The following is a 9,178-nucleotide window of genomic DNA, read 5'->3' on the forward strand; positions in this document are numbered from 1 at the left end:
CAGCCCAGGGATGGCACCACCCACAAGGGGCCCTCCCCCCTTGATCACCAAATGAGAAAATGCCTTACAGCTGGATCTCATGGAAGCACTTTCCCAACTGAAGCTCCTTTCTCTGTGATAACTCCAGCTGTGTCAAGTTGACACAAAACTAGCCAGTACAAAATCATACAACACAACCGAACACAGTCTGAGATACCTTAGCTCAAATTCAAGACTACTGTCTGTTATGGATTGCAGTATACACACACACACACACACACACACACACACACACACACATATATATATTCTGTTATAGAAATGTAGTAGTTTAATTATAATGGCTTCTACCATTGTCATCTCTCATTTAAGTATCAAGTTAACTGCTCTGCGTGATGAATGGACCTTGTCTTTAATCCCAGCACCCGGAAGCAGAAGCAGGAGGCACTCTATAACTTCAAGGTCAACTTAGTCTACATAACTAAGTTCTAAGCCAGTCAGGGCCATATAGGTGAGACTATATCTCAAAAAAGAAACAAAAACAAACAAAAACCACCTGAAAACGTTAATGTCTTTGCATGCTGTGCTATAAGCACATGTATCTTATTAGCATGCAAATGTGCTTTTACGATTAATTAATAGTAAAATTGTGTATTAATGCAAACAGACAGACAGATAGACAGACAGCACACAAAAGGTCCACAGGTCCTGACTCCTTCAACATCCCTCATTTGTCCCCAGGCAGCAGGAGAGGGAGCCCAGGGCAGAGCTGCAGCGTCCTGGTGAGTATTTCACAGGGAAGCTGAGATTTGAACACCAGAAGAAAAGAATTTTAGGAAGAGCCAGTGTGAAGCAAAGTTTTTTTTTACTGAGAAAACAATTTTTTGTTTGTTTTGGTTAAGAGGGGCTACAGTAGCCTAGGGTCACTGAAGATAACTTTGAACTCCTGATCTTCCAATCTGGCCTCCTAAAGTCTGGGATCACAGGTAAGGCATATCTGCTTGCTTTCAAGCTCTGGATGTCACCTAACACCCCATCTTGATAGTAGGCAAACATCTCTTGCTTGCATTGCTAATCAGGTCTCTGAATGATCTGAGATAAGGGCTGGATAAGGTAGAGCCTCTCGCTCAGCAGAGCTTTGTTATCTAAGTTCCCAGGAAGGTGTTTATCAAGGATTTCGGTTTAGGACTTTGTTTGGCTATAAAACTGTATAGAACCTCTTTAATGATGGGACATGTTATCTACGAAAACTTGAGTTTGTTTCAGGGCAGATGTCACTCATTTAGCTCAGAATAAAGTACCTTATTATTTCCTCAAAGGCAGCATTTTATACTTGATCTTAGCCAAAAGTCAGAGACGTGATGGGCAACATTCTTAAGTAGCTGGTGTCTATCTGCCACGTGCAAGACTGTGAAAAACAAAACACATTAGTGATTATTGTAGAATTAAGCTTCTTTCAAGTCTGTCTTCTTGTTGTTGTTTTGCTTCATACACATTTTTGTTTTGTTTTGTTTTTCTGGTTTTTTGTTTTTGTTTTTGTTTTTGAGGCAGGGTTTCTTTGTATAGCTCTGGCTGTCCTGGAACTCACTTTGTAGACCAGGCTGGCCTCGAACTCAGAAATCTGCTGCCTCTGCCTTCAAATGCTGGGATCACAGGCGTGCGCCACCATGCCCGGCTCATACACATTTTTAAAAATTTTTATTTATTTACTTTATGTATATGAGTATACTGTTGCTGTCTTCAAACACACCAGAAGAGGGCATTAGATCCCATTACAGGTGGTTGTGAACCACCATGTGGTTACTGGGATTTGAACTCAGGACCTCTGGAAGAGCAGTCAATGCTCTTAACCGCTGAGCCATATCTTCAGCCCCTTCATACACTTTTGTTACTTGTTTTATTTATATGAGATTTATATGAGTACACCAGAAGAGGGCATCAGATCCCATTACAGGTGGTTGTGAACCACCATGTGGTTACTGGGATTTGAACTCAGGACCTCTGGAAGAGCAGCAGTCAATGCTCTTAACCGCTGAGCCATCTCTCCAGCCCGTCACATTTGTTACTTGTATATATGTATAATCGTTAGACTTTCCAAATGAATCAACCAATTTATCATACTAATAAGGAAGCTGTTAAATGTTTTAAGGCATGAGGCACAACACCAGGTCCATGTTTCTAGACGGGCATATACAAATACATGTAGGTACCCAAGGAGGTCAGAAGAGGACAAGAAATCCACTGGAGCTGGCATTACAAGCAGCTGTGAGCCACTAGATATAGGTGCTAGGATCTGAACTCTGGTCACCTTTAAGAACAGCAAGTAGGTTGGAAAGATGGCTCAGTAGTTCAAAGTGCTTATTGTTCTTGCAGTTGTCTCAAGTTCAAATCCCAGCACCCTACCACCACCACCACCACTACGTGGCATCTAACAATCGTGGCATCTAACAATCGTCTGTAACTCCAGTTCCAAGAAGATCTGGTGCCCTCTCCTGGACTCCACGGGCACTGCATGTATTTGGTGCACAAATAAATATTCAGGGTAATAAAAATAATAAAAATTTTAAAATTGCTTACAAAAAAAGAACAACAAAAACTCTTATCAACATTCCAAGCTCATATAAATATATTAAAATTTAATTAACAATATACTTAAAAGAAAAGAAAGACATTTACTTCGGGTGCAAGTCCCTTGGAACTGGAGTTGCAGGTGATCATGAGTCACCAATGGATGCTGGGAATCAAACCTGGGTCCTCTGCAAGAGCAAAAAGAGCCCCTAACCACTGAGCCACCTTCCCAGCCCCATGAAGGATGATTTTAAATGAAATTAATAGAGGCAGACATAGTAAATGGTGGATAGTAAGGTTATCCCAAATACTGACAGAAAGGATGCACCTTGGAGGTAGGGGTACAAGAGAGCCTTTCTTTGAATAAGTGATTCAGCCAGCTTATTCATCAGACTTGAGGATCAATTAATTTAATGAGATGAAATATTTAGCAGGGCCTGATAACTCACTCTATAATCCCAAGAACTAGGGAGTCTGATGGCAGGAGAATTGCCCAGTATTAGAAACAAGAGTTAGTTATACACAGAAAACCATCTAAGAATTCAAGCAGATTAAGAAGGTAGTGAGGGGGCTGGAGAAGTGACTCAGTCAAGTGCTTGCTTTTCAAGCAGAAAGACCTGGGTTCTAGTACCAGAGTCCATGTTAAAACAAACAAAAAGTCGGGGCAGCCATCTGAAAAGCCAGGACCATGAGCTACCTTAAGAATTACCACTTTTATTTTGGATAATGGTCAAAGCCTAAGAAAGTTGCTGTGGGCCTTGTCAATTTTTATCTGAAATGACTCCCCACTCCTCTTTTTTCTTTTTCTTTTTCTTCCTTCCTTTCTTTTTCTCTTTCTCTTTCTCTTTCTCTTTCTCTTTCTCTTTCTCTTTCTCTTTCTCTTTCTCTTTCTCTTTCTCTTTCTCTTTCTCTTTCNTCTCTTTCTCTTTCTCTTTCTCTTTCTCTTTCTCTTTCTCTTTCTCTTTCTCTTTCTCTTTCTCTTTCTCTTTCTCTTTCTCTTTCTCTTTCTCTTTCTTTCTTTCTTTCTTTCTTACCACATAGATGCATGTTGACTTCCATTGCTGTACATGCTGGGTATCTTGGGCCATGTTCTATCACTATGAAGAGATATTATGACTGAGACAACTTGGATTAGTTAGATTTCTGTTGCTGTGATAAAGCACCAGGACAAAAAGCAAGTTGGGGAGATGTTGGGGTCCCCTTTTGCACATTGTGTGAAGGTCCTCTTTGTACATTCAGTTGTTGATGGCCAAACCAGGTAGAGAGCTGAGTGCTCGCCAGAACTCGGTATTGTTATTCCTGTGGCCCATTACCAGCCTCATAGTTTGTAAACATTCATTCTTCCTTACTTGCTGGCTGGATTTAATAAAAATCTGACAGCCAATAGCTGAGCAGGAAATGGAAGGTGAACTTCCGTATATAGAGAGAGTCTCTGGGAGAAGACATGAGAAGCAGGAGGTCCATCCAGCAGGTGCAGAGATGGATGGGTGACTCAGAGCAAGCACAGAGGTAGACCTGGCCACCTGGCAGGACGTAAGCCAGAATTAGTCGGCTTTAGCGTAGCTGGGAGGGAGTGCGAGCTAAAGGCTTAAGCTTTAAAATATATGAGTCTCTGTGTCTTTATTTAAACCTCTGGCCAGTCTGTGAAAGTCACATTACAGGGAAGAAAGTGTTTATTTCATTCACAGTTCCATAAACCAGTTCTGAAGGGACCCAAGTACCGCAGGGTATTCCCCTTTGGACCCCAGATTAGGCACGGACCAGACCCAAACACCAATTTCCAAGCACAAACCAAATGCAAAGCGGTTGCTTCATTAAGCAAGGCACAGAGACATGGTGTCTGAATCTGAATCGGACAGACACAATTTTTCTTTTTTTGCAGGTGTCAATTTTAAGAGGGAAAAAAGGGGAGGTGTGTGTTGGAATGGGCTAGGAAGTGTGGTACAGTTCTGATTGGATGTGTTAAGTAGGTAAGTCAAAATAAGGAATTCTGAACGCCGAACCTTGGGGTTTTGATAGTGGACCTTGGTGATCAGTCTCAAGAATAAATCAGTGGACAGATAAGGGAATAGACTTTGGTGGCTGAAAGAGGTAAAATCCAGAGCCCATGGGCACCATGTTTGCCATGCTCAGGCCTGCTAGAACCCTTCAAGATCATCATCAAAAACAGTAAGGGCAGGAACTCACATGGGGCAGGAACCTGGAGGCAGGAGCTGATGCAGAGGCCATGGAGGGGTGCCTCTTTATTGCATTGCTCCATGGCTTGCTCAGCCTCCTTTCTTATAGAACCCAGGACCATTAGCTCAGGGATGGCACCACCCACACTGGGCTGGGGCTCCACCCCTCCATCCATCCCTAATTAAGAAAATGCCTCACAAGCTTGCCTACCACCTGACCATAGGAAGGTGTTTTCTTAACTGAGGCTTCCTCCTCTCATTGACTTTAGCCAGTGTCAAGGTGATATAGAACTATCCAGCATACTCTTATAAAACAAAGCATTTAATTGCAGCTTGCCTACAGTTTCAGAGGTTTAGTCCATTGTTATAGTGGGTAGCATGGTGGCGCACAGGCAGACATGGTCCTGGAGAAGTAGCTGAAAGCTCTACATTCAGATACACAGGCAGCAGGAAAAGAAAGTCCCGGGACCTGGCTTGGGCTTCTGAAACCTCAAAGCCCACCCCCAATGACACACTTCCTTCAACAAGGCCACACCCACCCCAACAAGGCCACATCTCCTAATCTTTCTAAGTAATGCCACTCCCTGATAATTTAAACACTCAAATATGGCGACCTATGGGGGAGCCTCTGGGAGCCATTATTATTCAAACCATAACACTGGCCTTACTCAAAAGTCATAGTGTGATGGCTATTTTTGGTTGTCAACTTTATTACATTTAGAATTAAAATTGGCTAAAACTCAAGCCACAACAGGCAGCTCACAACTGTTGTAACTCCAATTCAAGGGAGTTACAACACCCTCACATAGACACATATGCAGACAAAAGCCAACACACATAAAATAAAAATAAATAAACCTTTTTTAAAAAATCTAAAAAGGAAGTGGAGTCATCTTTATAATCCTGAGAAACCTGTAATTCCAACACTTTTGAGGCTGAGACAGGAGAATTAGGAGTTAAAGGCTAGCCTGGGCTACCTAGAAAGCTCTAGGGAAGCCTGTGCTACTTTGAACATTGTCTCTCAAAACAACAGCAACAACAAGTAATGTGATGGTTTGAATACACTTGGCCCAGAGAGTGTCCAGGAAATATAGCCTCCTTGGAATTGGTGTGGCCCTGTTAGAGGAGGTGTGTCACTGTGGGGTTGGGCTTTGAGATCCATCTCCTAGCTGCCTGGAAGATCCTCCTTGAGATCTTTCTCCTGACCACTTTCAGATCAAGATGTAGGATCCTCAGCTCCTTCTCCATTACCCTGTCTGCCTGGACACTGCCATGCTTCCTGCCATGATGATAATAGATTGAACCTCTGAACCTGTAAGCCATCCTCAATTAAATGTTGTTCTTTATAAGAGTTGCCTTGGTCATGGTGTCTCTTCACAGCAATGGAAACCCTAAAACAGATTGATACCAGGAGTGGGGTATTGCTATGCTAGGCCTGACCATGCTTTTGTTTGAAAGAATGTGGTTGGGGACTTTGGATTTGGAAAGCAGTGGAATGTTTTAAGTGGGCCTTAAAGAGCCTATTAAAAGTCCATTGAACTTTTAGTTTGAAATGAACATAATCCAGAAATGGAGGGCATACCTGTGATCCAGATCTTGAGGCTGGAAGATACTGGCTTTTGATTAGGATCTTGATGTGAGATGGTACACCCTTTTGATATGAATCTTGAGGAAAAATGACCATGAAAAGTTTATGGTCATGGTGATACACATCTTTAATTCAAGGAGACAGGCAAGGAAATCTCTGAGTTCAAGGCCAGCCTAGTACAGAAAGACTTCCAGGTAAAGAAAAACTTATGTCCATGAGAAGTTGTAACATGCTTTTGATCCCTGAACCCAGGAGTCAGAGGTATGGAGATATCAGAGTTTAAGTTCAATCTGCAGAGCATGTTCCAGGACAGTCAAGCTTAGGCAATGAAGGAGTTGGAAAACAGAAAGCTGATGATAACGTAATAGAACAAGGGAGCCATATTTGAGCTCCAGCAAGCAGCAGAACTCAGCAACTTCAGCCAAGTGGCTCTGGCTTTAGAGTAAAGAATAGTAGAGATTACTAGAACAATTGATGCTGGTTAGCTGGAGCTAAGAAATTAGTGGTAATTAAGAAGGGACCAGCATCACTGAAGTGAAATCTTCTGGGAAGTATTTTCTGAGAGCACAATGAAGCTGTGTTCCAAAGATAGACAAGATTGTACCTTGTGCTGCAGCTGGAGTTGGTAATGTGTAAGTACCCAGGTGGTACTGGTTTTGAAGGCATGAAGGGGTCATGTAGAGCAGCTGAGGCTTGGCACTATGAGAGGTTAGGAAAGTCCATTGGTGAAGGTACAGCCTCAGTTGCAGTTGATGGCCCAGGACTGAAGGGGTATTGCAAAGAAGTTGAGGCTCGGCACCATGAAAAGATCCTATGAGAGATGATTGGTGAAGCCTAGTTGCAGCAGACCCCAGCATATTAGAAATGCCAATACCATAGGATAACCATCATGAACAGCAGAAGCAGTAGAGTGGAGTCAATCAGAGCCTAGAATGCTACAGAGAGCAGAGCTGGAGAAAATAACCCAAACTCTTTGGAGGAGCCCAGAAGATCCCATGTGGATTCCAGACACTGGAACAAAAAGCTGACAAAAGTCATGGGATACCTGCTGAGGAAAGCTGCTTACAGAGAGTGGAATCAACCCAAGAGAGGGAAGTTTGTTGCCGTCAACAAAGATGAAGGGAGTTGTAGATCTGAAGAGTCCTTTGACATAAACATGGACATGCTGAGTTTGAAGTTCGACCAGCTGGCTTTTGGTCTTGCTTTAGCCCAGTATTTCCTCACTGTGATGTTTTGGAATAGTAAAGTATGCCCTGTGATGTTAGAGATATGTGATCTGCTTTTTTTTATTTTGATCACATAGGGGATTACTGTTAGGAGATTGCATGAATCTTGAAAGAATCTTTGGACTTTTAAAATATTGTTGAGACTGTTATAGACTATGGGACTTTTGAAGTTGGATGAAATATATTTTTGCGTTATGCTATGGCTAGGTATGGCCCGCATAGACTCATGTATTTGTTTGAGCCTATCAGGGCCAGGAAGTGGAATGTGGTGATTTGAATATGCTTGGCCCAGGGAGTGGCACAACAATGATAACCCTAAGACAACATCTCCATTCATTTATTTACTTATTTGGTTACTTGTTTGTTTGTTTGTTTGTTTTTAAACCACCTAGTCCAATTAGTGCTGCCCATACGGGAATGGGTGTGGAATTATCCAATGGGGCAAGAAGAACCAAAATGAATCTTCGCACCTCCCCACCTCCCCCAGCAGCAGTCAACAGCCTCAGCTAAGGGTGGGACCCCTGGAGCCCTTCCCCGGGTTATGTTGGAATTTTTAACCAGCCTGATCTTATACAAAGCTTATATTGGTAACCATAGCTGCTGCGCACTCATGGGTGCAACGGCTTTGTCATGCGGAGGACACCATTGCTCACCATCCTTCCCCATCTCCCATCTTTCAGCCCAGACTCATCTGCTTAGGGATTGGTGCTGCCCACAGTGTGCTTGCTGAGCTTTCCCACATTAATCACCCATCAAAATGATTCCTCCCCAATGTGCCCACAGGCCAATCTCAACTGAGATTCCTTCTTTGCACATCACTTCAGTGTGTCAAGTTGACAATAAAACAAACCAGCACTTATCCATTTTCTTCATCCTTTCCTTGCTCCAGATCCTAGAGTCAGAGTGGAAGTGGAAGTTTCTGGTTTTGCCATGTGATGCAGACTCACAGGGTGTTTTGCCGAGGCAAGAGTTATGGGAGGACACCTGATGTTTGGAGAGAGTATAAATAGGACTCAGTGGACAGTGATGGGGCACTTGCATAGCTAGCCTTGCAAAGCTTCACCGGTCTTGAGTCTTCACTGATCTTCACTTCATTAAAAGAGACAGGCAGAGAACTTCTCCTGGTGTCCCTTGTTTTGGTTGCTCCCACTGACTCGTGCCAATTCATCCAAGGCCTGGTTGTTTCTGCTGGATCAGGCTGTCAATCCTGATTCATGTTTGGTATTCTGACACCATTGAACTGGACAGCTGGTTGTAGGCTTTAATTTTTCAAACCCTACTTTTTTTTTTTTTTCCGAGACAGTTTCTCTGTGTAGCCGTGGCTGTCCTGGAACTAACTCTGTAGACCAGGCTGGCCTCAAACTCAGAAATCCGCCTGCCTCTGCCTCCCAAGTGCTGGGATTAAAGACATGCACCACCACTGCCCAAACCCTACTTTTTTTTTTTTTTGGCTTTTTTGAGACAGAGTTTCTCTGTGTAGCCTTGGCTGTCCTGGAACTAACTCTGTAGACCAGGCTGGCCTCGAACTCAGAAATCTGCCTGCCTCTGCCTCCCAAGTGCTGGGATCACAGGCGTGCACCACCACCGCCCGGTAAATCCTACTTTTAATATAGGTTCTTAAATGCTTTAACCTCCCTTCT

The sequence above is a fragment of the Mus caroli genome, chromosome 12, assembly GCF_900094665.2.
Source record: "Mus caroli chromosome 12, CAROLI_EIJ_v1.1, whole genome shotgun sequence".
In the NCBI taxonomy this organism is placed as follows: Eukaryota; Metazoa; Chordata; class Mammalia; order Rodentia; family Muridae; genus Mus; species Mus caroli.